Raw genomic sequence first — 26,673 nt, forward strand, 5'->3', positions numbered from 1 at the left:
ACAGTGGTATCAAAACTGAGAAAAGAAAAGACCTTCGATTTACTTGCATATGGCACCTCAGTGAACTTTGTAAAATGTATTTACAAATCTTTAATCAGGCAGTGGTGGAATCAAAAGTCATCTGCTAAGAAGGAATCATGATTTCTACAAAGATTTTAACATTTTCTATGGACCTTGTCATCTGAGCATATCTTAAGCAACAACTATAAGTGCGAAAACAGCACATAAGGAAAAGGATGCATTGGCCGGGAATCGAACCCGGGTCAACTGCTTGGAAGGCAGCTATGCTCACCACTATACCACCAATGTTTGAACTCTTTTCGAATGCATATAGTGGCCAATATGGAAATCACAACAACTGTTTGAAAGATATTTATAGCCTGCGCTGTAGCACCATTGGTGGAAGATATTCAAACAAAATTGGCAAATTGCATGACATTCACAATTCAAGATTTAGGCTCATCCATACTTAAGGTTTTTATGCACCATTGAACTGACATACAGTGGTATCAAAACTGAGAAAAGAAAAGACCTTCGATTTACTTGCATATGGCACCTCAGTGAACTTTGTAAAATGTATTTACAAATCTTTAATCAGGCAGTGGTGGAATAAAAAGTCATCCGCTAAGAAGGAATCATGATTTCTACAAAGATTTTAACATTTTCTATGGACCTTGTCATCTGAGCATATCTTAAGCAACAACTATAAGTGCGAAAACAGCACATAAGGAAAAGGATGCATTGGCCGGGAATCGAACCCGGGTCAACTGCTTGGAAGGCAGCTATACTCACCACTATACCACCAATGCTTGAGCTCTTTTCGAATGCATATAGTGGCCAATATGGAAATCACAACAACTGTTTGAAAGATATTTATAGCCTGCGCTGTAGCACCATTGGTGGAAGATATTCAAACAAAATTGGCAAATTGCATGACATTCACAATTCAAGATTTAGGCTCATCCATACTTAAGGTTTTTATGCACCATTGAACTGACATACAGTGGTATCAAAACTGAGAAAAGAAAAGACCTTCGATTTACTTGCATATGGCACCTCAGTGAACTTTGTAAAATGTATTTACAAATCTTTAATCAGGCAGTGGTGGAATAAAAAGTCATCCGCTAAGAAGGAATCATGATTTCTACAAAGATTTTAACATTTTCTATGGACCTTGTCATCTGAGCATATCTTAAGCAACAACTATAAGTGCGAAAACAGCACATAAGGAAAAGGATGCATTGGCCGGGAATCGAACCCGGGTCAACTGCTTGGAAGGCAGCTATGCTCACCACTATACCACCAATGCTTGAGCTCTTTTCGAATGCATATAGTGGCCAATATGGAAATCACAACAACTGTTTGAAAGATTTTTATAGCCTGCGCTGTAGCACCATTGGTGGTAGATATTCAAACAAAATTGGCAAATTGCATGACATTCACAATTCAAGATTTAGGCTCATCCATACTTAAGGTTTTTATGCACCATTGAACTGATATACAGTGGTATCAAAACTGAGAAAAGAAAAGACCTTCGATTTACTTGCATATGGCACCTCAGTGAACTTTGTAAAATGTATTTACAAATCTTTAATCAGGCAGTGGTGGAATCAAAAGTCATCTGCTAAGAAGGAATCATGATTTCTACAAAGATTTTAACATTTTCTATGGACCTTGTCATCTGAGCATATCTTAAGCAACAACTATAAGTGCGAAAACAGCACATAAGGAAAAGGATGCATTGGCCGGGAATCGAACCCGGGTCAACTGCTTGGAAGGCAGCTATGCTCACCACTATACCACCAATGCTTGAGCTCTTTTCGAATGCATATAGTGGCCAATATGGAAATCACAACAACTGTTTGAAAGATATTTATAGCCTGCGCTGTAGCACCATTGGTGGAAGATATTCAAACAAAATTGGCAAATTGCATGACATTCACAATTCAAGATTTAGGCTCATCCATACTTAAGGTTTTTATGCACCAATGAACTTACATACAGTGGTATCAAAACTGAGAAAAGAAAAGACCTTCGATTTACTTGCATATGGCACCTCAGTGAACTTTGTAAAATGTATTTACAAATCTTTAATCAGGCAGTGGTGGAATCAAAAGTCATCTGCTAAGAAGGAATCATGATTTCTACAAAGATTTTAACATTTTCTATGGACCTTGTCATCTGAGCATATCTTAAGCAACAACTATAAGTGCGAAAACAGCACATAAGGAAAAGGATGCATTGGCCGGGAATCGAACCCGGGTCAACTGCTTGGAAGGCAGCTATGCTCACCACTATACCACCAATGCTTGAGCTCTTTTCGAAAGCATATAATGGCCAATATGGAAATCACAACAACTGTTTGAAAGATATTTATAGCCTGCGCTGTAGCACCATTGGTGGAAGATATTCAAACAAAATTGGAAAATTGCATGACATTAACAATTCAAGATTTAGGCTTATCCATACTTAAGGTTTTTATGCACCATTGAACTGATATATAGTGGTATCAAAACTGAGAAAAGAAAAGACCTTTGATTTACTTGCATATGGCACCTCAGTGAACTTTGTAAAATGTATTTACAAATCTTTAATCAGGCAGTGGTGGAATCAAAAGTAATCTGCTAAGAAGGAATCATGATTTCTACAAAGATTTTAACATTTTCTATGGACCTTGTCATCTGAGCATATCTTACGCAACAACTATAAGTGCGAAAACAGCACATAAGGAAAAGGATGCATTGGCCGGGAATCGAACCCGGGTCAACTGCTTGGAAGGCAGCTATGCTCACCACTATACCACCAATGCTTGAGCGCTTTTTCAATGCATATAGTGGCCAATATGGAAATCACAACAACTGTTTGAAAGATATTTATAGCCTGCGCTGTAGCACCATTGGTGGAAGATATTCAAACAAAATTGGCAATTAGCATGACATTCACAATTCAAGATTTAGGCTCATCCATACTTAAGGTTTTTATGCACCAATGAACTTACATACAGTGGTATCAAAACTGAGAAAAGAAAAGACCTTCGATTTACTTGCATATGGCACCTCAGTGAACTTTGTAAAATGTATTTACAAATCTTTAATCAGGCAGTGGTGGAATCAAAAGTCATCTGCTAAGAAGGAATCATGATTTCTACAAAGATTTTAACATTTTCTATGGACCTTGTCATCTGAGCATATCTTAAGCAACAACTATAAGTGCGAAAACAGCACATAAGGAAAAGGATGCATTAGCCGCGAATCGAACCCGGGTCAACTGCTTGGAAGGCAGCTATGCTCACCACTATACCACCAATGATTGAGCTCTTTTCGAATGCATATAGTGGCCAATATGGAAATCACAACAACTGTTTGAAAGATATTTATAGCCTGCGCTGTAGCACCATTGGTGGAAGATATTCAAACAAAATTGGCAAATTGCATGACATTCACAATTCAAGATTTAGGCTCATCCATACTTAAGGTTTTTATGCACCATTGAACTGATATACAGTGGTATCAAAACTGAGAAAAGAAAAGACCTTCGATTTACTTGCATATGGCACCTCAGTGAACTTTGTAAAATGTATTTACAAATCTTTAATCAGGCAGTGGTGGAATCAAAAGTCATCTGCTAAGAAGGAATCATGATTTCTACAAAGATTTTAACATTTTCTATGGACCTTGTCATCTGAGCATATCTTAAGCAACAACTATAAGTGCGAAAACAGCACATAAGGAAAAGGATGCATTGGCCGGGAATCGAACCCGGGTCAACTGCTTGGAAGGCAGCTATACGCACCACTATACCACCAATGCTTGAGCTCTTTTCGAATGCATATAGTGGCCAATATGGAAATCACAACAACTGTTTGAAAGATATTTATAGCCTGCGCTGTAGCACCATTGGTGGAAGATATTCAAACAAAATTGGCAAATTGCATGACATTCACAATTCAAGATTTAGGCTCATCCATACTTAAGGTTTTTATGCACCATTGAACTGACATACAGTGGTATCAAAACTGAGAAAAGAAAAGACCTTCGATTTACTTGCATATGGCACCTCAGTGAACTTTGTAAAATGTATTTACAAATCTTTAATCAGGCAGTGGTGGAATAAAAAGTCATCCGCTAAGAAGGAATCATGATTTCTACAAAGATTTTAACATTTTCTATGGACCTTGTCATCTGAGCATATCTTAAGCAACAACTATAAGTGCGAAAACAGCACATAAGGAAAAGGATGCATTGGCCGGGAATCGAACCCGGGTCAACTGCTTGGAAGGCAGCTATGCTCACCACTATACCACCAATGCTTGAGCTCTTTTCGAATGCATATAGTGGCCAATATGGAAATCACAACAACTGTTTGAAAGATTTTTATAGCCTGCGCTGTAGCACCATTGGTGGTAGATATTCAAACAAAATTGGCAAATTGCATGACATTCACAATTCAAGATTTAGGCTCATCCATACTTAAGGTTTTTATGCACCATTGAACTGATATACAGTGGTATCAAAACTGAGAAAAGAAAAGACCTTCGATTTACTTGCATATGGCACCTCAGTGAACTTTGTAAAATGTATTTACAAATCTTTAATCAGGCAGTGGTGGAATCAAAAGTCATCTGCTAAGAAGGAATCATGATTTCTACAAAGATTTTAACATTTTCTATGGACCTTGTCATCTGAGCATATCTTAAGCAACAACTATAAGTGCGAAAACAGCACATAAGGAAAAGGATGCATTGGCCGGGAATCGAACCCGGGTCAACTGCTTGGAAGGCAGCTATGCTCACCACTATACCACCAATGCTTGAGCTCTTTTCGAATGCATATAATGGCCAATATGGAAATCACAACAACTGTTTGAAAGATATTTATAGCCTGCGCTGTAGCACCATTGGTGGAAGATATTCAAACAAAATTGGAAAATTGCATGACATTAACAATTCAAGATTTAGGCTTATCCATACTTAAGGTTTTTATGCACCATTGAACTGATATATAGTGGTATCAAAACTGAGAAAAGAAAAGACCTTTGATTTACTTGCATATGGCACCTCAGTGAACTTTGTAAAATGTATTTACAAATCTTTAATCAGGCAGTGGTGGAATCAAAAGTAATCTGCTAAGAAGGAATCATGATTTCTACAAAGATTTTAACATTTTCTATGGACCTTGTCATCTGAGCATATCTTACGCAACAACTATAAGTGCGAAAACAGCACATAAGGAAAAGGATGCATTGGCCGGGAATCGAACCCGGGTCAACTGCTTGGAAGGCAGCTATGCTCACCACTATACCACCAATGCTTGAGCGCTTTTACAATGCATATAGTGGCCAATATGGAAATCACAACAACTGTTTGAAAGATATTTATAGCCTGCGCTGTAGCACCATTGGTGGAAGATATTCAAACAAAATTGGCAATTAGCATGACATTCACAATTCAAGATTTAGGCTCATCCATACTTAAGGTTTTTATGCACCAATGAACTTACATACAGTGGTATCAAAACTGAGAAAAGAAAAGACCTTCGATTTACTTGCATATGGCACCTCAGTGAACTTTGTAAAATGTATTTACAAATCTTTAATCAGGCAGTGGTGGAATCAAAAGTCATCTGCTAAGAAGGAATCATGATTTCTACAAAGATTTTAACATTTTCTATGGACCTTGTCATCTGAGCATATCTTAAGCAACAACTATAAGTGCGAAAACAGCACATAAGGAAAAGGATGCATTAGCCGCGAATCGAACCCGGGTCAACTGCTTGGAAGGCAGCTATGCTCACCACTATACCACCAATGATTGAGCTCTTTTCGAATGCATATAGTGGCCAATATGGAAATCACAACAACTGTTTGAAAGATATTTATAGCCTGCGCTGTAGCACCATTGGTGGAAGATATTCAAACAAAATTGGCAAATTGCATGACATTCACAATTCAAGATTTAGGCTCATCCATACTTAAGGTTTTTATGCACCATTGAACTGATATACAGTGGTATCAAAACTGAGAAAAGAAAAGACCTTCGATTTACTTGCATATGGCACCTCAGTGAACTTTGTAAAATGTATTTACAAATCTTTAATCAGGCAGTGGTGGAATCAAAAGTCATCTGCTAAGAAGGAATCATGATTTCTACAAAGATTTTAACATTTTCTATGGACCTTGTCATCTGAGCATATCTTACGCAACAACTATAAGTGCGAAAACAGCACATAAGGAAAAGGATGCATTGGCCGGGAATCGAACCCGGGTCAACTGCTTGGAAGGCAGCTATGCTCACCACTATACCACCAATGCTTGAGCGCTTTTACAATGCATATAGTGGCCAATATGGAAATCACAACAACTGTTTGAAAGATATTTATAGCCTGCGCTGTAGCACCATTGGTGGAAGATATTCAAACAAAATTGGCAAATTGCATGACATTCACAATTCAAGATTTAGGCTCATCCATACTTAAGGTTTTTATGCACCATTGAACTGACATACAGTGGTATCAAAACTGAGAAAAGAAAAGACCTTCGATTTACTTGCATATGGCACCTCAGTGAACTTTGTAAAATGTATTTACAAATCTTTAATCAGGCAGTGGTGGAATAAAAAGTCATCCGCTAAGAAGGAATCATGATTTCTACAAAGATTTTAACATTTTCTATGGACCTTGTCATCTGAGCATATCTTAAGCAACAACTATAAGTGCGAAAACAGCACATAAGGAAAAGGATGCATTGGCCGGGAATCGAACCCGGGTCAACTGCTTGGAAGGCAGCTATGCTCACCACTATACCACCAATGCTTGAGCTCTTTTCGAATGCATATAGTGGCCAATATGGAAATCACAACAACTGTTTGAAAGATTTTTATAGCCTGCGCTGTAGCACCATTGGTGGTAGATATTCAAACAAAATTGGCAAATTGCATGACATTCACAATTCAAGATTTAGGCTCATCCATACTTAAGGTTTTTATGCACCATTGAACTGATATACAGTGGTATCAAAACTGAGAAAAGAAAAGACCTTCGATTTACTTGCATATGGCACCTCAGTGAACTTTGTAAAATGTATTTACAAATCTTTAATCAGGCAGTGGTGGAATCAAAAGTCATCTGCTAAGAAGGAATCATGATTTCTACAAAGATTTTAACATTTTCTATGGACCTTGTCATCTGAGCATATCTTAAGCAACAACTATAAGTGCGAAAACAGCACATAAGGAAAAGGATGCATTGGCCGGGAATCGAACCCGGGTCAACTGCTTGGAAGGCAGCTATGCTCACCACTATACCACCAATGCTTGAGCTCTTTTCGAATGCATATAGTGGCCAATATGGAAATCACAACAACTGTTTGAAAGATATTTATAGCCTGCGCTGTAGCACCATTGGTGGAAGATATTCAAACAAAATTGGCAAATTGCATGACATTCACAATTCAAGATTTAGGCTCATCCATACTTAAGGTTTTTATGCACCATTGAACTGACATACAGTGGTATCAAAACTGAGAAAAGAAAAGACCTTCGATTTACTTGCATATGGCACCTCAGTGAACTTTGTAAAATGTATTTACAAATCTTTAATCAGGCAGTGGTGGAATAAAAAGTCATCCGCTAAGAAGGAATCATGATTTCTACAAAGATTTTAACATTTTCTATGGACCTTGTCATCTGAGCATATCTTAAGCAACAACTATAAGTGCGAAAACAGCACATAAGGAAAAGGATGCATTAGCCGCGAATCGAACCCGGGTCAACTGCTTGGAAGGCAGCTATGCTCACCACTATACCACCAATGATTGAGCTCTTTTCGAATGCATATAGTGGCCAATATGGAAATCACAACAACTGTTTGAAAGATATTTATAGCCTGCGCTGTAGCACCATTGGTGGAAGATATTCAAACAAAATTGGCAAATTGCATGACATTCACAATTCAAGATTTAGGCTCATCCATACTTAAGGTTTTTATGCACCATTGAACTGATATACAGTGGTATCAAAACTGAGAAAAGAAAAGACCTTCGATTTACTTGCATATGGCACCTCAGTGAACTTTGTAAAATGTATTTACAAATCTTTAATCAGGCAGTGGTGGAATCAAAAGTCATCTGCTAAGAAGGAATCATGATTTCTACAAAGATTTTAACATTTTCTATGGACCTTGTCATCTGAGCATATCTTAAGCAACAACTATAAGTGCGAAAACAGCACATAAGGAAAAGGATGCATTGGCCGGGAATCGAACCCGGGTCAACTGCTTGGAAGGCAGCTATACGCACCACTATACCACCAATGCTTGAGCTCTTTTCGAATGCATATAGTGGCCAATATGGAAATCACAACAACTGTTTGAAAGATATTTATAGCCTGCGCTGTAGCACCATTGGTGGAAGATATTCAAACAAAATTGGCAAATTGCATGACATTCACAATTCAAGATTTAGGCTCATCCATACTTAAGGTTTTTATGCACCATTGAACTGACATACAGTGGTATCAAAACTGAGAAAAGAAAAGACCTTCGATTTACTTGCATATGGCACCTCAGTGAACTTTGTAAAATGTATTTACAAATCTTTAATCAGGCAGTGGTGGAATAAAAAGTCATCCGCTAAGAAGGAATCATGATTTCTACAAAGATTTTAACATTTTCTATGGACCTTGTCATCTGAGCATATCTTAAGCAACAACTATAAGTGCGAAAACAGCACATAAGGAAAAGGATGCATTGGCCGGGAATCGAACCCGGGTCAACTGCTTGGAAGGCAGCTATGCTCACCACTATACCACCAATGCTTGAGCTCTTTTCGAATGCATATAGTGGCCAATATGGAAATCACAACAACTGTTTGAAAGATTTTTATAGCCTGCGCTGTAGCACCATTGGTGGTAGATATTCAAACAAAATTGGCAAATTGCATGACATTCACAATTCAAGATTTAGGCTCATCCATACTTAAGGTTTTTATGCACCATTGAACTGATATACAGTGGTATCAAAACTGAGAAAAGAAAAGACCTTCGATTTACTTGCATATGGCACCTCAGTGAACTTTGTAAAATGTATTTACAAATCTTTAATCAGGCAGTGGTGGAATCAAAAGTCATCTGCTAAGAAGGAATCATGATTTCTACAAAGATTTTAACATTTTCTATGGACCTTGTCATCTGAGCATATCTTAAGCAACAACTATAAGTGCGAAAACAGCACATAAGGAAAAGGATGCATTGGCCGGGAATCGAACCCGGGTCAACTGCTTGGAAGGCAGCTATGCTCACCACTATACCACCAATGCTTGAGCTCTTTTCGAATGCATATAGTGGCCAATATGGAAATCACAACAACTGTTTGAAAGATATTTATAGCCTGCGCTGTAGCACCATTGGTGGAAGATATTCAAACAAAATTGGCAAATTGCATGACATTCACAATTCAAGATTTAGGCTCATCCATACTTAAGGTTTTTATGCACCATTGAACTGACATACAGTGGTATCAAAACTGAGAAAAGAAAAGACCTTCGATTTACTTGCATATGGCACCTCAGTGAACTTTGTAAAATGTATTTACAAATCTTTAATCAGGCAGTGGTGGAATAAAAAGTCATCCGCTAAGAAGGAATCATGATTTCTACAAAGATTTTAACATTTTCTATGGACCTTGTCATCTGAGCATATCTTAAGCAACAACTATAAGTGCGAAAACAGCACATAAGGAAAAGGATGCATTGGCCGGGAATCGAACCCGGGTCAACTGCTTGGAAGGCAGCTATGCTCACCACTATACCACCAATGCTTGAGCTCTTTTCGAATGCATATAGTGGCCAATATGGAAATCACAACAACTGTTTGAAAGATTTTTATAGCCTGCGCTGTAGCACCATTGGTGGTAGATATTCAAACAAAATTGGCAAATTGCATGACATTCACAATTCAAGATTTAGGCTCATCCATACTTAAGGTTTTTATGCACCATTGAACTGATATACAGTGGTATCAAAACTGAGAAAAGAAAAGACCTTCGATTTACTTGCATATGGCACCTCAGTGAACTTTGTAAAATGTATTTACAAATCTTTAATCAGGCAGTGGTGGAATCAAAAGTCATCTGCTAAGAAGGAATCATGATTTCTACAAAGATTTTAACATTTTCTATGGACCTTGTCATCTGAGCATATCTTAAGCAACAACTATAAGTGCGAAAACAGCACATAAGGAAAAGGATGCATTGGCCGGGAATCGAACCCGGGTCAACTGCTTGGAAGGCAGCTATGCTCACCACTATACCACCAATGCTTGAGCTCTTTTCGAATGCATATAGTGGCCAATATGGAAATCACAACAACTGTTTGAAAGATATTTATAGCCTGCGCTGTAGCACCATTGGTGGAAGATATTCAAACAAAATTGGCAAATTGCATGACATTCACAATTCAAGATTTAGGCTCATCCATACTTAAGGTTTTTATGCACCAATGAACTGATATACAGTGGTATCAAAACTGAGAAAAGAAAAGACCTTTGATTTACTTGCATATGGCACCTCAGTGAACTTTGTAAAATGTATTTACAAATCTTTAATCAGGCAGTGGTGGAATCAAAAGTAATCTGCTAAGAAGGAATCATGATTTCTACAAAGATTTTAACATTTTCTATGGACCTTGTCATCTGAGCATATCTTACGCAACAACTATAAGTGCGAAAACAGCACATAAGGATAAGGATGCATTGGCCGGGAATCGAACCCGGGTCAACTGCTTGGAAGGCAGCTATGCTCACCACTATACCACCAATGCTTGAGCGCTTTTTCAATGCATATAGTGGCCAATATGGAAATCACAACAACTGTTTGAAAGATATTTATAGCCTGCGCTGTAGCACCATTGGTGGAAGATATTCAAACAAAATTGGCAATTAGCATGACATTCACAATTCAAGATTTAGGCTCATCCATACTTAAGGTTTTTATGCACCATTGAACTTACATACAGTGGTATCAAAACTGAGAAAAGAAAAGACCTTCGATTTACTTGCATATGGCACCTCAGTGAACTTTGTAAAATGTATTTACAAATCTTTAATCAGGCAGTGGTGGAATCAAAAGTCATCTGCTAAGAAGGAATCAGTATTTCTACAAAGATTTTAACATTTTCTATGGACCTTGTCATCTGAGCATATCTTAAGCAACAACTATAAGTGCGAAAACAGCACATAAGGAAAAGGATGCATTGGCCGGGAATCGAACCCGGGTCAACTGCTTGGAAGGCAGCTATGCTCACCACTATACCACCAATGCTTGAGCTCTTTTCGAATGCATATAGTGGCCAATATGGAAATCACAACAACTGTTTGAAAGATATTTATAGCCTGCGCTGTAGCACCATTGGTGGAAGATATTCAAACAAAATTGGCAAATTGCATGACATTCACAATTCAAGATTTAGGCTCATCCATACTTAAGGTTTTTATGCACCATTGAACTGACATACAGTGGTATCAAAACTGAGAAAAGAAAAGACCTTCGATTTACTTGCATATGGCACCTCAGTGAACTTTGTAAAATGTATTTACAAATCTTTAATCAGGCAGTGGTGGAATAAAAAGTCATCCGCTAAGAAGGAATCATGATTTCTACAAAGATTTTAACATTTTCTATGGACCTTGTCATCTGAGCATATCTTAAGCAACAACTATAAGTGCGAAAACAGCACATAAGGAAAAGGATGCATTAGCCGCGAATCGAACCCGGGTCAACTGCTTGGAAGGCAGCTATGCTCACCACTATACCACCAATGATTGAGCTCTTTTCGAATGCATATAGTGGCCAATATGGAAATCACAACAACTGTTTGAAAGATATTTATAGCCTGCGCTGTAGCACCATTGGTGGAAGATATTCAAACAAAATTGGCAAATTGCATGACATTCACAATTCAAGATTTAGGCTCATCCATACTTAAGGTTTTTATGCACCATTGAACTGATATACAGTGGTATCAAAACTGAGAAAAGAAAAGACCTTCGATTTACTTGCATATGGCACCTCAGTGAACTTTGTAAAATGTATTTACAAATCTTTAATCAGGCAGTGGTGGAATCAAAAGTCATCTGCTAAGAAGGAATCATGATTTCTACAAAGATTTTAACATTTTCTATGGACCTTGTCATCTGAGCATATCTTAAGCAACAACTATAAGTGCGAAAACAGCACATAAGGAAAAGGATGCATTGGCCGGGAATCGAACCCGGGTCAACTGCTTGGAAGGCAGCTATACGCACCACTATACCACCAATGCTTGAGCTCTTTTCGAATGCATATAGTGGCCAATATGGAAATCACAACAACTGTTTGAAAGATATTTATAGCCTGCGCTGTAGCACCATTGGTGGAAGATATTCAAACAAAATTGGCAAATTGCATGACATTCACAATTCAAGATTTAGGCTCATCCATACTTAAGGTTTTTATGCACCATTGAACTGACATACAGTGGTATCAAAACTGAGAAAAGAAAAGACCTTCGATTTACTTGCATATGGCACCTCAGTGAACTTTGTAAAATGTATTTACAAATCTTTAATCAGGCAGTGGTGGAATAAAAAGTCATCCGCTAAGAAGGAATCATGATTTCTACAAAGATTTTAACATTTTCTATGGACCTTGTCATCTGAGCATATCTTAAGCAACAACTATAAGTGCGAAAACAGCACATAAGGAAAAGGATGCATTGGCCGGGAATCGAACCCGGGTCAACTGCTTGGAAGGCAGCTATGCTCACCACTATACCACCAATGCTTGAGCTCTTTTCGAATGCATATAGTGGCCAATATGGAAATCACAACAACTGTTTGAAAGATTTTTATAGCCTGCGCTGTAGCACCATTGGTGGTAGATATTCAAACAAAATTGGCAAATTGCATGACATTCACAATTCAAGATTTAGGCTCATCCATACTTAAGGTTTTTATGCACCATTGAACTGATATACAGTGGTATCAAAACTGAGAAAAGAAAAGACCTTCGATTTACTTGCATATGGCACCTCAGTGAACTTTGTAAAATGTATTTACAAATCTTTAATCAGGCAGTGGTGGAATCAAAAGTCATCTGCTAAGAAGGAATCATGATTTCTACAAAGATTTTAACATTTTCTATGGACCTTGTCATCTGAGCATATCTTAAGCAACAACTATAAGTGCGAAAACAGCACATAAGGAAAAGGATGCATTGGCCGGGAATCGAACCCGGGTCAACTGCTTGGAAGGCAGCTATGCTCACCACTATACCACCAATGCTTGAGCTCTTTTCGAATGCATATAGTGGCCAATATGGAAATCACAACAACTGTTTGAAAGATATTTATAGCCTGCGCTGTAGCACCATTGGTGGAAGATATTCAAACAAAATTGGCAAATTGCATGACATTCACAATTCAAGATTTAGGCTCATCCATACTTAAGGTTTTTATGCACCATTGAACTGACATACAGTGGTATCAAAACTGAGAAAAGAAAAGACCTTCGATTTACTTGCATATGGCACCTCAGTGAACTTTGTAAAATGTATTTACAAATCTTTAATCAGGCAGTGGTGGAATAAAAAGTCATCCGCTAAGAAGGAATCATGATTTCTACAAAGATTTTAACATTTTCTATGGACCTTGTCATCTGAGCATATCTTAAGCAACAACTATAAGTGCGAAAACAGCACATAAGGAAAAGGATGCATTGGCCGGGAATCGAACCCGGGTCAACTGCTTGGAAGGCAGCTATGCTCACCACTATACCACCAATGCTTGAGCTCTTTTCGAATGCATATAGTGGCCAATATGGAAATCACAACAACTGTTTGAAAGATTTTTATAGCCTGCGCTGTAGCACCATTGGTGGTAGATATTCAAACAAAATTGGCAAATTGCATGACATTCACAATTCAAGATTTAGGCTCATCCATACTTAAGGTTTTTATGCACCATTGAACTGATATACAGTGGTATCAAAACTGAGAAAAGAAAAGACCTTCGATTTACTTGCATATGGCACCTCAGTGAACTTTGTAAAATGTATTTACAAATCTTTAATCAGGCAGTGGTGGAATCAAAAGTCATCTGCTAAGAAGGAATCATGATTTCTACAAAGATTTTAACATTTTCTATGGACCTTGTCATCTGAGCATATCTTAAGCAACAACTATAAGTGCGAAAACAGCACATAAGGAAAAGGATGCATTGGCCGGGAATCGAACCCGGGTCAACTGCTTGGAAGGCAGCTATGCTCACCACTATACCACCAATGCTTGAGCTCTTTTCGAATGCATATAGTGGCCAATATGGAAATCACAACAACTGTTTGAAAGATATTTATAGCCTGCGCTGTAGCACCATTGGTGGAAGATATTCAAACAAAATTGGCAAATTGCATGACATTCACAATTCAAGATTTAGGCTCATCCATACTTAAGGTTTTTATGCACCAATGAACTGATATACAGTGGTATCAAAACTGAGAAAAGAAAAGACCTTTGATTTACTTGCATATGGCACCTCAGTGAACTTTGTAAAATGTATTTACAAATCTTTAATCAGGCAGTGGTGGAATCAAAAGTAATCTGCTAAGAAGGAATCATGATTTCTACAAAGATTTTAACATTTTCTATGGACCTTGTCATCTGAGCATATCTTACGCAACAACTATAAGTGCGAAAACAGCACATAAGGATAAGGATGCATTGGCCAGGAATCGAACCCGGGTCAACTGCTTGGAAGGCAGCTATGCTCACCACTATACCACCAATGCTTGAGCTCTTTTCGAATGCATATAGTGGCCAATATGGAAATCACAACAACTGTTTGAAAGATATTTATAGCCTGCGCTGTAGCACCATTGGTGGAAGATATTCAAACAAAATTGGCAAATTGCATGACATTCACAATTCAAGATTTAGGCTCATCCATACTTAAGGTTTTTATGCACCATTGAACTGACATACAGTGGTATCAAAACTGAGAAAAGAAAAGACCTTCGATTTACTTGCATATGGCACCTCAGTGAACTTTGTAAAATGTATTTACAAATCTTTAATCAGGCAGTGGTGGAATAAAAAGTCATCCGCTAAGAAGGAATCATGATTTCTACAAAGATTTTAACATTTTCTATGGACCTTGTCATCTGAGCATATCTTAAGCAACAACTATAAGTGCGAAAACAGCACATAAGGAAAAGGATGCATTGGCCGGGAATCGAACCCGGGTCAACTGCTTGGAAGGCAGCTATGCTCACCACTATACCACCAATGCTTGAGCTCTTTTCGAATGCATATAGTGGCCAATATGGAAATCACAACAACTGTTTGAAAGATTTTTATAGCCTGCGCTGTAGCACCATTGGTGGTAGATATTCAAACAAAATTGGCAAATTGCATGACATTCACAATTCAAGATTTAGGCTCATCCATACTTAAGGTTTTTATGCACCATTGAACTGATATACAGTGGTATCAAAACTGAGAAAAGAAAAGACCTTCGATTTACTTGCATATGGCACCTCAGTGAACTTTGTAAAATGTATTTACAAATCTTTAATCAGGCAGTGGTGGAATCAAAAGTCATCTGCTAAGAAGGAATCATGATTTCTACAAAGATTTTAACATTTTCTATGGACCTTGTCATCTGAGCATATCTTAAGCAACAACTATAAGTGCGAAAACAGCACATAAGGAAAAGGATGCATTGGCCGGGAATCGAACCCGGGTCAACTGCTTGGAAGGCAGCTATGCTCACCACTATACCACCAATGCTTGAGCTCTTTTCGAATGCATATAGTGGCCAATATGGAAATCACAACAACTGTTTGAAAGATATTTATAGCCTGCGCTGTAGCACCATTGGTGGAAGATATTCAAACAAAATTGGCAAATTGCATGACATTCACAATTCAAGATTTAGGCTCATCCATACTTAAGGTTTTTATGCACCAATGAACTGATATACAGTGGTATCAAAACTGAGAAAAGAAAAGACCTTTGATTTACTTGCATATGGCACCTCAGTGAACTTTGTAAAATGTATTTACAAATCTTTAATCAGGCAGTGGTGGAATCAAAAGTAATCTGCTAAGAAGGAATCATGATTTCTACAAAGATTTTAACATTTTCTATGGACCTTGTCATCTGAGCATATCTTACGCAACAACTATAAGTGCGAAAACAGCACATAAGGATAAGGATGCATTGGCCAGGAATCGAACCCGGATCAACTGCTTGGAAGGCAGCTATGCTCACCACTATACCACCAATGCTTGAGCGCTTTTTCAATGCATATAGTGGCCAATATGGAAATCACAACAACTGTTTGAAAGATATTTATAGCCTGCGCTGTAGCACCATTGGTGGAAGATATTCAAACAAAATTGGCAATTAGCATGACATTCACAATTCAAGATTTAGGCTCATCCATACTTAAGGTTTTTATGCACCAATGAACTTACATACAGTGGTATCAAAACTGAGAAAAGAAAAGACCTTCGATTTACTTGCATATGGCACCTCAGTGAACTTTGTAAAATGTATTTACAAATCTTTAATCAGGCAGTGGTGGAATCAAAAGTCATCTGCTAAGAAGGAATCATGATTTCTACAAAGATTTTAACATTTTCTATGGACCTTGTCATCTGAGCATATCTTAAGCAACAACTATAAGTGCGAAAACAGCACATAAGGAAAAGGATGCATTGGCCGGGAATCGAACCCGGGTCAACTGCTTGGAAGGCAGCTATGCTCACCACTATACCACCAATGCTTGAGCTCTTTTCGAATGCATATAGTGGCCAATATGGAAATCACAACAACTGTTTGAAAGATATTTATAGCCTGCGCTGTAGCACCATTGGTGGAAGATATTCAAACAAAATTGGCAAATTGCATGACATTCACAATTCAAGATTTAGGCTCATCCATACTTAAGGTTTTTATGCACCATTGAACTGACATACAGTGGTATCAAAACTGAGAAAAGAAAAGACCTTCGATTTACTTGCATATGGCACCTCAGTGAACTTTGTAAAATGTATTTACAAATCTTTAATCAGGCAGTGGTGGAATAAAAAGTCATCCGCTAAGAAGGAATCATGATTTCTACAAAGATTTTAACATTTTCTATGGACCTTGTCATCTGAGCATATCTTAAGCAACAACTATAAGTGCGAAAACAGCACATAAAGAAAAGGATGCATTGGCCGGGAATCGAACCCGGGTCAACTGCTTGGAAGGCAGCCATGCTCACCACTATACCACCAATGCTTGAGCTCTTTTCGAATGCATATAGTGGCCAATATGGAAATCACAACAACTGTTTGAAAGATTTTTATAGCCTGCGCTGTAGCACCATTGGTGGTAGATATTCAAACAAAATTGGCAAATTGCATGACATTCACAATTCAAGATTTAGGCTCATCCATACTTAAGGTTTTTATGCACCATTGAACTGATATACAGTGGTATCAAAACTGAGAAAAGAAAAGACCTTCGATTTACTTGCATATGGCACCTCAGTGAACTTTGTAAAATGTATTTACAAATCTTTAATGAGGCAGTGGTGGAATCAAAAGTCATCTGCTAAGAAGGAATCATGATTTCTACAAAGATTTTAACATTTTCTATGGACCTTGTCATCTGAGCATATCTTAAGCAACAACTATAAGTGCGAAAACAGCACATAAGGAAAAGGATGCATTGGCCGGGAATCGAACCCGGGTCAACTGCTTGGAAGGCAGCTATACTCACCACTATACCACCAATGCTTGAGCTCTTTTCGAATGCATATAGTGGCCAATATGGAAATCACAACAACTGTTTGAAAGATATTTATAGCCTGCGCTGTAGCACCATTGGTGGAAGATATTCAAACAAAATTGGAAAATTGCATGACATTCACAATTCAAGATTTAGGCTCATCCATACTTAAGGTTTTTATGCACCATTGAACTGATATACAGTGGTATCAAAACTGAGAAAAGAAAAGACCTTTGATTTACTTGCATATGGCACCTCAGTGAACTTTGTAAAATGTATTTACAAATCTTTAATCAGGCAGTGGTGGAATCAAAAGTCATCTGCTAAGAAGGAATCATGATTTCTACAAAGATTTTAACATTTTCTATGGACCTTGTCATCTGAGCATATCTTAAGCAACAACTATAAGTGCGAAAACAGAACATAAGGAAAAGGATGAATTGGCCGGGAATCGAACCAAGGTCAACTGCTTGGAAGGCAGCTATGCTCACCACTATACCACCAATGCTTGAGTGCTTTTACAATGCATATAGTGGTCAATATGGAAATCACAACAACTGTTTGAAAGATATTTATAGCCTGCGCTGTAGCACCATTGGTGGAAGATATTCAAACAAAATTGGCAAATTGCATGACATTCACAATTCAAGATTTAGGCTCATCCATATTTAAGGTTTTTATGCACCATTGAACTGATATACAGTGGTATCAAAACTGAGAAAAGAAAAGACCTTCGATTTACTTGCATATGGCACCTCAGTGAACTTTGTAAAATGTATTTACAAATCTTTAATCAGGCAGTGGTGGAATCAAAAGTCATCTGCTAAGAAGGAATCATGATTTCTACAAAGATTTTAACATTTTCTATGGACCTTGTCATCTGAGCATATCTTAAGCAACAACTATAAGTGCGAAAACAGCACATAAGGAAAAGGATGCATTGGCCGGGAATCGAACCCGAGTCAACTGCTTGGAAGGAAGATATGCTCAACACTATACCACCAATGCTTGAGCTCTTTTCGAATGCATATAGTGGCCAATATGGAAATCACAACAACTGTTTGAAAGATTTTTATAGCTTGCGCTGTAGCACCATTGGTGGTAGATATTCAAACAAAATTGGCAAATTGCATGACATTCACAATTCAAGATTTAGGCTCATCCATACTTAAGGTTTTTATGCACCATTGAACTGATATACAGTGGTATCAAAACTGAGAAAAGAAAAGACCTTCGATTTACTTGCATATGGCACATCAGTGAACTTTGTAAAATGTATTTACAAATCTTTAATCAGGCAGTGGTGGAATCAAAAGTCATCTGCTAAGAAGGAATCATGATTTCTACAAAGATTTTAACATTTTCTATGGACCTTGTCATCTGAGCATATCTTAAGCAACAACTATAAGTGCGAAAACAGCACATAAGGAAAAGGATGCATTGGCCGGGAATCAAACCCGGGTCAACTGCTTGGAAGGCAGCTATGCTCACCACTATACCACCAATGCTTGAGCTCTTTTAGAATGCATATAGTGGCCAATATGGAAATCACAACAACTGTTTGAAAGATATTTATAGCCTGCGCTGTAGCACCATTGGTGGAAGATATTCAAACAAAATTGGCAAATTGCATGACATTCACAATTCAAGATTTAGGCTCATCCATACTTAAGGTTTTTATGCACCAATGAACTTACATACAGTGGTATCAAAACTGAGAAAAGAAAAGACCTTCGATTTACTTGCATATGGCACCTCAGTGAACTTTGTAAAATGTATTTACAAATCTTTAATCAGGCAGTGGTGGAATCAAAAGTCATCTGCTAAGAAGGAATCATGATTTCTACAAAGATTTTAACATTTTCTATGGACCTTGTCATCTGAGCATATCTTAAGCAACAACTATAAGTGCGAAAACAGCACATAAGGAAAAGGATGCATTGGCCGGGAATCGACCCCGGGTCAACTGCTTGGAAGGCAGCTATGCTCACCACTATACCACCAATGCTTGAGCACTTTTCAAATGCATATAGTGGCCAATATGGAAATCACAACAACTGTTTGAAAGATTTTTATAGCCTGCGCTGTAGCACCATTGGTGGTAGATATTCAAACAAAATTGGCAAATTGCATGACATTCACAATTCAAGATTTAGGCTCATCCATACTTAAGGTTTTTATGCACCATTGAACTGATATACAGTGGTATCAAAACTGAGAAAAGAAAAGACCTTTGATGTACTTGCATATGGCACCTCAGTGAACTTTGTAAAATGTGTTTACAAATCTTTAATCATGCAGTGGTGGAATCAAAAGTCATCTGCTAAGAAGGAATCATGATTTCTACAAAGATTTTAACATTTTCTATGGACCTTGTCATCTGAGCATATCTTAAGCAACAACTATAAGTGCGAAAACAGCACATAAGGAAAAGGATGCATTGACCGGGAATCGAACCCGAGTCAATTGCTTGGAAGGCAGCTATGCTCACCACTATACCACCAATGCTTGAGCGCTTTTTCGATGCATATAGTGGCCAATATGGAAATCACAACAACTGTTTGAAAGATATTTATAGCCTGCGCTGTAGCACCATTGGTGGAAGATATTCAAACAAAATTGGCAAATTGCATGACATTCACAATTCAAGATTTAGGCTCATCCATACTTAAGGTTTTTATGCACCATTGAACTGATATACAGTGGTATCAAAACTGAGAAAAGAAAAGACCTTTGATTTACTTGCATATGGCACCTCAGTGAACTTTGTAAAATGTATTTACAAATCTTTAATCAGGCAGTGGTGGAATCAAAAGTCATCTGCTAAGAAGGAATCATGATTTCTACAAAGATTTTAACATTTTCTATGGACCTTGTCATCTGAGCATATCTTAAGCAACAACTATAAGTGCGAAAACAGCACATAAGGAAAAGGATGCATTGGCCGGGAATCGAACCCGAGTCAATTGCTTGGAAGGCAGCTATGCTCACCACTATACCACCAATGCTTGAGCGCTTTTTAGAAGCATATAGTGGCCAATATGGAAATCACAACAACTGTTTGAAAGATATTTATAGCCTGCGCTGTAGCACCATTGGTGGAAGATATTCAAACAAAATTGGCAAATTGCATGACATTCACAATTCAAGATTTAGGCTCATCCATACTTAAGGTTTTTATGCACCATTGAACTGATATACAGTGGTATCAAAACTGAGAAAAGAAAAGACCTTTGATTTACTTGCATATGGCACCTCAGTGAACTTTGTAAAATGTGTTTACAAATCTTTAATCATGCAGTGGTGGAATCAAAAGTCATCTGCTAAGAAGGAATCATGATTTCTACAAAGATTTTAACATTTTCTATGGACCTTGTCATCTGAGCATATCTTAAGCAACAACTATAAGTGCGAAAACAGCACATAAGGAAAAGGATGCATTGGCCAGGAATCGAACCCGGGTCAACTGCTTGGAAGGCAGCTATGCTCACCACTATACCACCAATGCTTGAGCTCTTTTCGAATGCATATAATGGCCAATATGGAAATCACAACAACTGTTTGAAAGATATTTATAGCCTGCGCTGTAGCACCATTGGTGGAAGATATTCAAACAAAATTGGAAAATTGCATGACATTCACAATTCAAGATTTAGGCTCATCCATACTTAAGGTTTTTATGCACCATTGAACTGATATACAGTGGTATCAAAACTGAGAAAAGAAAAGACCTTTGATTTACTTGCATATGGCACCTCAGTGAACTTTGTAAAATGTATTTACAAATCTTTAATCAGGCAGTGGTGGAATCAAAAGTAATCTGCTAAGAAGGAATCATGATTTCTACAAAGATTTTAACATTTTCTATGGACCTTGTCATCTGAGCATATCTTAAGCAACAACTATAAGTGCGAAAACAGCACATAAGGAAAAGGATGCATTGGCCGGGAATCGAACCCGGGTCAACTGCTTGGAAGGCAGCTATGCTCACCACTATACCACCAATGCTTGAGCGCTTTTTCAATGCATATAGTGGCCAATATGGAAATCACAACAACTGTTTGAAAAATATTTATAGCCTGCGCTGTAGCACCATTGGTGGAAGACATTCAAACAAAATTGGCAATTAGCATGACATTCACAATTCAAGATTTAGGCTCATCCATACTTAAGGTTTTTATGCACCAATGAACTTACATACAGTGGTATCAAAACTGAGAAAAGAAAAGACCTTTGATTTACTTGCATATGGCACCTCAGTGAACTTTGTAAAATGTATTTACAAATCTTTAATCAGGCAGTGGTGGAATCAAAAGTCATCTGCTAAGAAGGAATCATGATTTCTACAAAGATTTTAACATTTTCTATGGACCTTGTCATCTGAGCATATCTTAAGCAACAACTATAAGTGCGAAAACAGCACATAAGGAAAAGGATGCATTGGCCGGGAATCGAACCCGGGTCAACTGCTTGGAAGGCAGTTATGCTCACCACTATACCACCAATGCTTGAGCTCTTTTCGATTGCATATAGTGGCCAATATGGAAATCACAACAACTGTTTGAAAGATATTTATAGCCTGCGCTGTAGCACCATTGGTGGAAGATATTCAAACAAAATTGGCAAATTGCATGACATTCACAATTCAAGATTTAGGCTTATCCATACTTAAGGTTTTTATGCACCATTGAACTGATATACAGTGGTATCAAAACTGAGAAAAAAAAGACCTTCGATTTACTTGCATATGGCACCTCAGTGAACTTTGTAAAATGTATTCACAAATCTTTAATCAGGCAGTGGTGGAATCAAAAGTCATCTGCTAAGAAGGAATCATGATTTCTACAAAGATTTTAACATTTTCTATGGACCTTGTCATCTGAGCATATCTTAAGCAACAACTATAAGTGCGAAAACAGCACATAAGGAAAAGGATGCATTGGCCGGGAATCGAACCCGAGTCAATTGCTTGGAAGGCAGCTATGCTCACCACTATACCACCAATGCTTGAGCGCTTTTTAGATGCATATAGTGGCCAATATGGAAATCACAACAACTGTTTGAAAGATATTTATAGCCTGCGCTGTAGCACCATTGGTGGAAGATATTCAAACAAAATTGGCAAATTGCATGACATTCACAATTCAAGATTTAGGCTCATCCATACTTAAGGTTTTTATGCACCATTGAACTGATATACAGTGGTATCAAAACTGAGAAAAGAAAAGACCTTTGATTTACTTGCATATGGCACCTCAGTGAACTTTGTAAAATGTATTTACAAATCTTTAATCAGGCAGTGGTGGAATCAAAAGTCATCTGCTAAGAAGGAATCATGATTTCTACAAAGATTTTAACATTTTCTATGGACCTTGTCATCTAAGCATATCTTAAGCAACAACTATAAGTGCGAAAACAGCACATAAGGAAAAGGATGCATTGGCCGGGAATCGAACCCGGGTCAACTGCTTGGAAGGCAGCTATGCTCACCACTATACCACCAATGCTTGAGCTCTTTTCGAATGCATATAGTGGCCAATATGGAAATCACAACAACTGTTTGAAAGATATTTATAGCCTGCGCTGTAGCACCATTGGTGGAAGATATTCAAACAAAATTGGCAAATTGCATGACATTCACAATTCAAGATTTAGGCTCATCCATACTTAAGGTTTTTATGCACCAATGAACTTACATACAGTGGTATCAAAACTGAGAAAAGAAAAGACCTTCGATTTACTTGCATATGGCACCTCAGTGAACTTTGTAAAATGTATTTACAAATCTTTAATCAGGCAGTGGTGGAATCAAAAGTCATCTGCTAAGAAGGAATCATGATTTCTACAAAGATTTTAACATTTTCTATGGACCTTGTCATCTGAGCATATCTTAAGCAACAACTATAAGTGCGAAAACAGCACATAAGGAAAAGGATGCATTGGCCGGGAATCGACCCCGGGTCAACTGCTTGGAAGGCAGCTATGCTCACCACTATACCACCAATGCTTGAGCACTTTTCAAATGCATATAGTGGCCAATATGGAAATCACAACAACTGTTTGAAAGATTTTTATAGCCTGCGCTGTAGCACCATTGGTGGTAGATATTCAAACAAAATTGGCAAATTGCATGTCAAAGTCAGAAAAATATCTCTATACACACTGCCATATTTGCACCTCATTCAGGTCCGCGCTGCGCATGCGTACGCTCTCCCGTGTGTGCGCATACTCACAGTCGCGGGCACCCGCAGGCGCACGGTATGCGTATTTATGGTAGAGTTTATGTAATCGTAGCGTGCGACTCATTCGTTACATATTTTCACTAATAATGTATTTTGTAGATCATGGTCCCTTTGATAGATTCTGAAAGTTTGGTTAACATAGCATGTTCCTGAACAGAGAGATCCCTCTTTGTATTGTACGAAGGGTCTAACAGGGGTCATACAGTGGTGTTTGGTACCCATCGGAAGAGTATTTAAATAGCAATATTCCGGTGTTGGTTTGGAGCGGATTAATCGCTCGTGCGAATAGTTATGGACATAAGAAGTTTATGTCCATTTACTATTATTTGTTCTTATTTAATCATGCGGCGGGAAACCCAGTATCCCACCCACCTGAACAGTTGGAAGCAGTCACAGCCCACCTGTATGAATCAACCTATGACCTTTTGTTATAATGCGAAGCCGAATTCCTGTGTCCAATGAACAATGAGATTGTAGGGACCATTGAATTGTATTGTGTGTGGGGCATAAATAGGCAGGCCGACGATATTCAGATCACTCTCTTCAACGGTTCTCATTGCTGATAATCGGGAGCTGGATATCGAGGCGCATGCGATCGTTTCCCCTTGTGCGTAAGTGCTTCTCCGCAATCATATTGTCTTGATGTTATTGTGAGCCAATCTCTCTCAATTTCTCTCGATCTCTCTCTCTCTCTCTCTCTCTCTCTCTCCTTCTCTTTCTCTCTTATTTCCCTTTAAATAGTAACTGTATTGTATCGTATTTTCTGTGTAGTTATCTGGTTAGTTAGTCTATGTTATATTGTAGTGTATAATTTGTACTGTGATTCTTTTGCAAGTATAATACTCATAATACATATAATAGGTTTTGGACCCTAAGCCCAGGTATCCGTGTATTCCTTATAGTGTTAAGTAATCTCAGAGCGTCGGTGATGCTCAAGCAGCTTTGTAGTTAATCAGGTTACACCAGGTTGCACTTACACTCTATCACCACATTAAGGTTTACTGTATATTTCGTTGTTAAAGGTATAGATATAAAGGTTTGACGTTGTGAGCGTCTGCACCGCTGGTGATCTCCTCGTGGTCCCGAGTGTCCGGTACGCTATAGCGAATCATTACGTTAGTCGGCAGCCAATAACGTGCCTGCCAGTGATCTCTGGGCCGTAAGCGAACATAACGCTTGAGCGTCTCGACTACGGTTGAGCGATCGCTACGCAACTTGCGTACCCTTACGGTACTTCCTACGTAGATAGCGTACAGTGTTCTTAGACCTCTTAAAGTGTTTTATATACGATAAATATTTAGCTTTATCAATTGGGGGCTCATCCAGTCCTTCACACATCTCTGCTAGGTAATATCAGCAGACATTATCCATCAGCAAAGGGCGGGAGGTTGTATCCCTCGTAGTGCTGACGGGATAAGCGTCTGCTTCGCTTAGGTAAAGGATGCTGAAGGAATCCGGGAACCGGAGGTAAGAGCAAAACAATAGTGTCTTTTTTTTTTAAAAAAAAACTGTTTATTTTTCTGTCTTGCGTATCCACGCACGCACACATATATATCTGCATTTCCTTTTCATTTGTGTATTTCCGTATATCACTCTCCTGTCTGCCAGTTTTATAGTTGATAAAAGTGCTAAAAGAGATTTGCCGTTATTTCATAGTTTAAGAATAGAGGTAATATAGTTAAAGTGTAGACAAACACACAGTTTGTGCCTGGGAGATAAGGCGAAGTCAGTGTGGTGTGCGGTAGATGATCAAGGATCAATCTACATTGATAAAAGTATAAATTGTGTTACGGTGGATCTTTGCTTTGCGTACACGTGTCTCTAACAAAGACTTGCGTACGCAATCCAAAGGCCGACGCACGCAGCGTATATCACGCAACGGAGCGTCCGGTTACGCCCACGTAACTCAAATCACAAGTTTTTCTCCTCTCCTCTCAACGCGATAAGTAGCGCCACGCGGTAAATAACGCCAGGCGATAAATCGCGCAAATCTAATTTTAAACATTCCAAATTTAAATTAACAGATCCTTCTCCTAATTGGTAACACATCTGGTCTAAAGAAAAAATTTCTGCGCAGAAATAGAAATAGAAACAAAAGTGTACATGCGGTGAGTGAGTGTTTGTTTTTACAATTTTAAAGGTTGAACCACAAGAAAAGTCGAGTACTCGTGAGGTACATGCGTGTAAGTGACGTGCACGGTGGCTAGGGAGGCATCCCTGGTTAAATATACAATTTGAGCATTAGAGTGTAGCAGACCAGGAGGTCATACTGTAACAGACCAGGAGGTCATAACAGACCAGCAGGTTCAGGTACAGCAGACAAGGAAGTCCGCTATACAGTTCACAGGCACAACACCAAGAAAGGGTTGGTGCAACACCCATATAGGCCATATAAGCTCTGGCTGAAGGAATTCGCAGCCGAAATTTTCGATTCCGTTGGTCGCTCAGTACATAAGATTAGTTGCTTGTGTACTAAACGATTGTACCGCACGTAATTGTGTACATTAGTTAGTAATCTGACCTAATACCATTAGAGTAGAGGGGTCACAAACGCTATTTGTACACTATAACGTGATTTGTGTAATTTTTTTTTATTTTAAGGGAAGTTTGCTGCTCACTCAGGAACTATC

General features: G+C 38.3%; 39 non-coding genes across 39 annotated transcripts; all 39 read right to left on the bottom strand.

The window, feature by feature from the left end:
• Positions 1 to 237: 237 nt before the first annotated feature.
• On the bottom strand, positions 238 to 309 carry TRNAG-UCC (transfer RNA glycine (anticodon UCC)). Its single transcript has one exon. It is a non-coding gene; the product is annotated as a tRNA-Gly (tRNA).
• A 428-nt stretch (positions 310 to 737) lies between these two features.
• Positions 738 to 809, bottom strand: TRNAG-UCC (transfer RNA glycine (anticodon UCC)). The gene has a single exon. It is a non-coding gene; the product is annotated as a tRNA-Gly (tRNA).
• Positions 810 to 1,237: 428 nt separating this feature from the next.
• Positions 1,238 to 1,309, bottom strand: TRNAG-UCC (transfer RNA glycine (anticodon UCC)). The gene has a single exon. It is a non-coding gene; the product is annotated as a tRNA-Gly (tRNA).
• A 428-nt stretch (positions 1,310 to 1,737) lies between these two features.
• On the bottom strand, positions 1,738 to 1,809 carry TRNAG-UCC (transfer RNA glycine (anticodon UCC)). Its single transcript has one exon. It is a non-coding gene; the product is annotated as a tRNA-Gly (tRNA).
• A 428-nt stretch (positions 1,810 to 2,237) lies between these two features.
• Positions 2,238 to 2,309, bottom strand: TRNAG-UCC (transfer RNA glycine (anticodon UCC)). Its single transcript has one exon. It is a non-coding gene; the product is annotated as a tRNA-Gly (tRNA).
• A 428-nt stretch (positions 2,310 to 2,737) lies between these two features.
• On the bottom strand, positions 2,738 to 2,809 carry TRNAG-UCC (transfer RNA glycine (anticodon UCC)). Its single transcript has one exon. It is a non-coding gene; the product is annotated as a tRNA-Gly (tRNA).
• Positions 2,810 to 3,737: 928 nt separating this feature from the next.
• TRNAG-UCC (transfer RNA glycine (anticodon UCC)) lies at positions 3,738 to 3,809 on the bottom strand. Its single transcript has one exon. It is a non-coding gene; the product is annotated as a tRNA-Gly (tRNA).
• Positions 3,810 to 4,237: 428 nt separating this feature from the next.
• On the bottom strand, positions 4,238 to 4,309 carry TRNAG-UCC (transfer RNA glycine (anticodon UCC)). Its single transcript has one exon. It is a non-coding gene; the product is annotated as a tRNA-Gly (tRNA).
• A 428-nt stretch (positions 4,310 to 4,737) lies between these two features.
• TRNAG-UCC (transfer RNA glycine (anticodon UCC)) lies at positions 4,738 to 4,809 on the bottom strand. The gene has a single exon. It is a non-coding gene; the product is annotated as a tRNA-Gly (tRNA).
• Positions 4,810 to 5,237: 428 nt separating this feature from the next.
• On the bottom strand, positions 5,238 to 5,309 carry TRNAG-UCC (transfer RNA glycine (anticodon UCC)). The gene has a single exon. It is a non-coding gene; the product is annotated as a tRNA-Gly (tRNA).
• A 928-nt stretch (positions 5,310 to 6,237) lies between these two features.
• On the bottom strand, positions 6,238 to 6,309 carry TRNAG-UCC (transfer RNA glycine (anticodon UCC)). The gene has a single exon. It is a non-coding gene; the product is annotated as a tRNA-Gly (tRNA).
• Positions 6,310 to 6,737: 428 nt separating this feature from the next.
• Positions 6,738 to 6,809, bottom strand: TRNAG-UCC (transfer RNA glycine (anticodon UCC)). The gene has a single exon. It is a non-coding gene; the product is annotated as a tRNA-Gly (tRNA).
• A 428-nt stretch (positions 6,810 to 7,237) lies between these two features.
• Positions 7,238 to 7,309, bottom strand: TRNAG-UCC (transfer RNA glycine (anticodon UCC)). Its single transcript has one exon. It is a non-coding gene; the product is annotated as a tRNA-Gly (tRNA).
• Positions 7,310 to 8,237: 928 nt separating this feature from the next.
• TRNAG-UCC (transfer RNA glycine (anticodon UCC)) lies at positions 8,238 to 8,309 on the bottom strand. Its single transcript has one exon. It is a non-coding gene; the product is annotated as a tRNA-Gly (tRNA).
• Positions 8,310 to 8,737: 428 nt separating this feature from the next.
• TRNAG-UCC (transfer RNA glycine (anticodon UCC)) lies at positions 8,738 to 8,809 on the bottom strand. Its single transcript has one exon. It is a non-coding gene; the product is annotated as a tRNA-Gly (tRNA).
• Positions 8,810 to 9,237: 428 nt separating this feature from the next.
• Positions 9,238 to 9,309, bottom strand: TRNAG-UCC (transfer RNA glycine (anticodon UCC)). The gene has a single exon. It is a non-coding gene; the product is annotated as a tRNA-Gly (tRNA).
• A 428-nt stretch (positions 9,310 to 9,737) lies between these two features.
• On the bottom strand, positions 9,738 to 9,809 carry TRNAG-UCC (transfer RNA glycine (anticodon UCC)). Its single transcript has one exon. It is a non-coding gene; the product is annotated as a tRNA-Gly (tRNA).
• A 428-nt stretch (positions 9,810 to 10,237) lies between these two features.
• On the bottom strand, positions 10,238 to 10,309 carry TRNAG-UCC (transfer RNA glycine (anticodon UCC)). Its single transcript has one exon. It is a non-coding gene; the product is annotated as a tRNA-Gly (tRNA).
• A 428-nt stretch (positions 10,310 to 10,737) lies between these two features.
• TRNAG-UCC (transfer RNA glycine (anticodon UCC)) lies at positions 10,738 to 10,809 on the bottom strand. The gene has a single exon. It is a non-coding gene; the product is annotated as a tRNA-Gly (tRNA).
• A 428-nt stretch (positions 10,810 to 11,237) lies between these two features.
• Positions 11,238 to 11,309, bottom strand: TRNAG-UCC (transfer RNA glycine (anticodon UCC)). Its single transcript has one exon. It is a non-coding gene; the product is annotated as a tRNA-Gly (tRNA).
• A 928-nt stretch (positions 11,310 to 12,237) lies between these two features.
• TRNAG-UCC (transfer RNA glycine (anticodon UCC)) lies at positions 12,238 to 12,309 on the bottom strand. The gene has a single exon. It is a non-coding gene; the product is annotated as a tRNA-Gly (tRNA).
• A 428-nt stretch (positions 12,310 to 12,737) lies between these two features.
• TRNAG-UCC (transfer RNA glycine (anticodon UCC)) lies at positions 12,738 to 12,809 on the bottom strand. The gene has a single exon. It is a non-coding gene; the product is annotated as a tRNA-Gly (tRNA).
• A 428-nt stretch (positions 12,810 to 13,237) lies between these two features.
• On the bottom strand, positions 13,238 to 13,309 carry TRNAG-UCC (transfer RNA glycine (anticodon UCC)). Its single transcript has one exon. It is a non-coding gene; the product is annotated as a tRNA-Gly (tRNA).
• A 428-nt stretch (positions 13,310 to 13,737) lies between these two features.
• TRNAG-UCC (transfer RNA glycine (anticodon UCC)) lies at positions 13,738 to 13,809 on the bottom strand. Its single transcript has one exon. It is a non-coding gene; the product is annotated as a tRNA-Gly (tRNA).
• A 428-nt stretch (positions 13,810 to 14,237) lies between these two features.
• TRNAG-UCC (transfer RNA glycine (anticodon UCC)) lies at positions 14,238 to 14,309 on the bottom strand. Its single transcript has one exon. It is a non-coding gene; the product is annotated as a tRNA-Gly (tRNA).
• A 428-nt stretch (positions 14,310 to 14,737) lies between these two features.
• Positions 14,738 to 14,809, bottom strand: TRNAG-UCC (transfer RNA glycine (anticodon UCC)). The gene has a single exon. It is a non-coding gene; the product is annotated as a tRNA-Gly (tRNA).
• A 428-nt stretch (positions 14,810 to 15,237) lies between these two features.
• On the bottom strand, positions 15,238 to 15,309 carry TRNAG-UCC (transfer RNA glycine (anticodon UCC)). The gene has a single exon. It is a non-coding gene; the product is annotated as a tRNA-Gly (tRNA).
• A 428-nt stretch (positions 15,310 to 15,737) lies between these two features.
• On the bottom strand, positions 15,738 to 15,809 carry TRNAG-UCC (transfer RNA glycine (anticodon UCC)). The gene has a single exon. It is a non-coding gene; the product is annotated as a tRNA-Gly (tRNA).
• Positions 15,810 to 16,237: 428 nt separating this feature from the next.
• On the bottom strand, positions 16,238 to 16,309 carry TRNAG-UCC (transfer RNA glycine (anticodon UCC)). The gene has a single exon. It is a non-coding gene; the product is annotated as a tRNA-Gly (tRNA).
• Positions 16,310 to 16,737: 428 nt separating this feature from the next.
• Positions 16,738 to 16,809, bottom strand: TRNAG-UCC (transfer RNA glycine (anticodon UCC)). The gene has a single exon. It is a non-coding gene; the product is annotated as a tRNA-Gly (tRNA).
• Positions 16,810 to 17,237: 428 nt separating this feature from the next.
• Positions 17,238 to 17,309, bottom strand: TRNAG-UCC (transfer RNA glycine (anticodon UCC)). Its single transcript has one exon. It is a non-coding gene; the product is annotated as a tRNA-Gly (tRNA).
• Positions 17,310 to 17,737: 428 nt separating this feature from the next.
• TRNAG-UCC (transfer RNA glycine (anticodon UCC)) lies at positions 17,738 to 17,809 on the bottom strand. The gene has a single exon. It is a non-coding gene; the product is annotated as a tRNA-Gly (tRNA).
• A 1,428-nt stretch (positions 17,810 to 19,237) lies between these two features.
• On the bottom strand, positions 19,238 to 19,309 carry TRNAG-UCC (transfer RNA glycine (anticodon UCC)). The gene has a single exon. It is a non-coding gene; the product is annotated as a tRNA-Gly (tRNA).
• A 428-nt stretch (positions 19,310 to 19,737) lies between these two features.
• On the bottom strand, positions 19,738 to 19,809 carry TRNAG-UCC (transfer RNA glycine (anticodon UCC)). The gene has a single exon. It is a non-coding gene; the product is annotated as a tRNA-Gly (tRNA).
• Positions 19,810 to 21,237: 1,428 nt separating this feature from the next.
• On the bottom strand, positions 21,238 to 21,309 carry TRNAG-UCC (transfer RNA glycine (anticodon UCC)). Its single transcript has one exon. It is a non-coding gene; the product is annotated as a tRNA-Gly (tRNA).
• Positions 21,310 to 21,737: 428 nt separating this feature from the next.
• On the bottom strand, positions 21,738 to 21,809 carry TRNAG-UCC (transfer RNA glycine (anticodon UCC)). Its single transcript has one exon. It is a non-coding gene; the product is annotated as a tRNA-Gly (tRNA).
• Positions 21,810 to 22,237: 428 nt separating this feature from the next.
• TRNAG-UCC (transfer RNA glycine (anticodon UCC)) lies at positions 22,238 to 22,309 on the bottom strand. Its single transcript has one exon. It is a non-coding gene; the product is annotated as a tRNA-Gly (tRNA).
• Positions 22,310 to 23,236: 927 nt separating this feature from the next.
• TRNAG-UCC (transfer RNA glycine (anticodon UCC)) lies at positions 23,237 to 23,308 on the bottom strand. Its single transcript has one exon. It is a non-coding gene; the product is annotated as a tRNA-Gly (tRNA).
• Positions 23,309 to 23,736: 428 nt separating this feature from the next.
• TRNAG-UCC (transfer RNA glycine (anticodon UCC)) lies at positions 23,737 to 23,808 on the bottom strand. The gene has a single exon. It is a non-coding gene; the product is annotated as a tRNA-Gly (tRNA).
• Between the last annotated feature and the right edge of the window lie 2,865 nt (positions 23,809 to 26,673).

The sequence above is a fragment of the Pseudophryne corroboree genome, chromosome 4 (genome assembly GCF_028390025.1).
Source record: "Pseudophryne corroboree isolate aPseCor3 chromosome 4, aPseCor3.hap2, whole genome shotgun sequence".
In the NCBI taxonomy this organism is placed as follows: Eukaryota; Metazoa; Chordata; class Amphibia; order Anura; family Myobatrachidae; genus Pseudophryne; species Pseudophryne corroboree.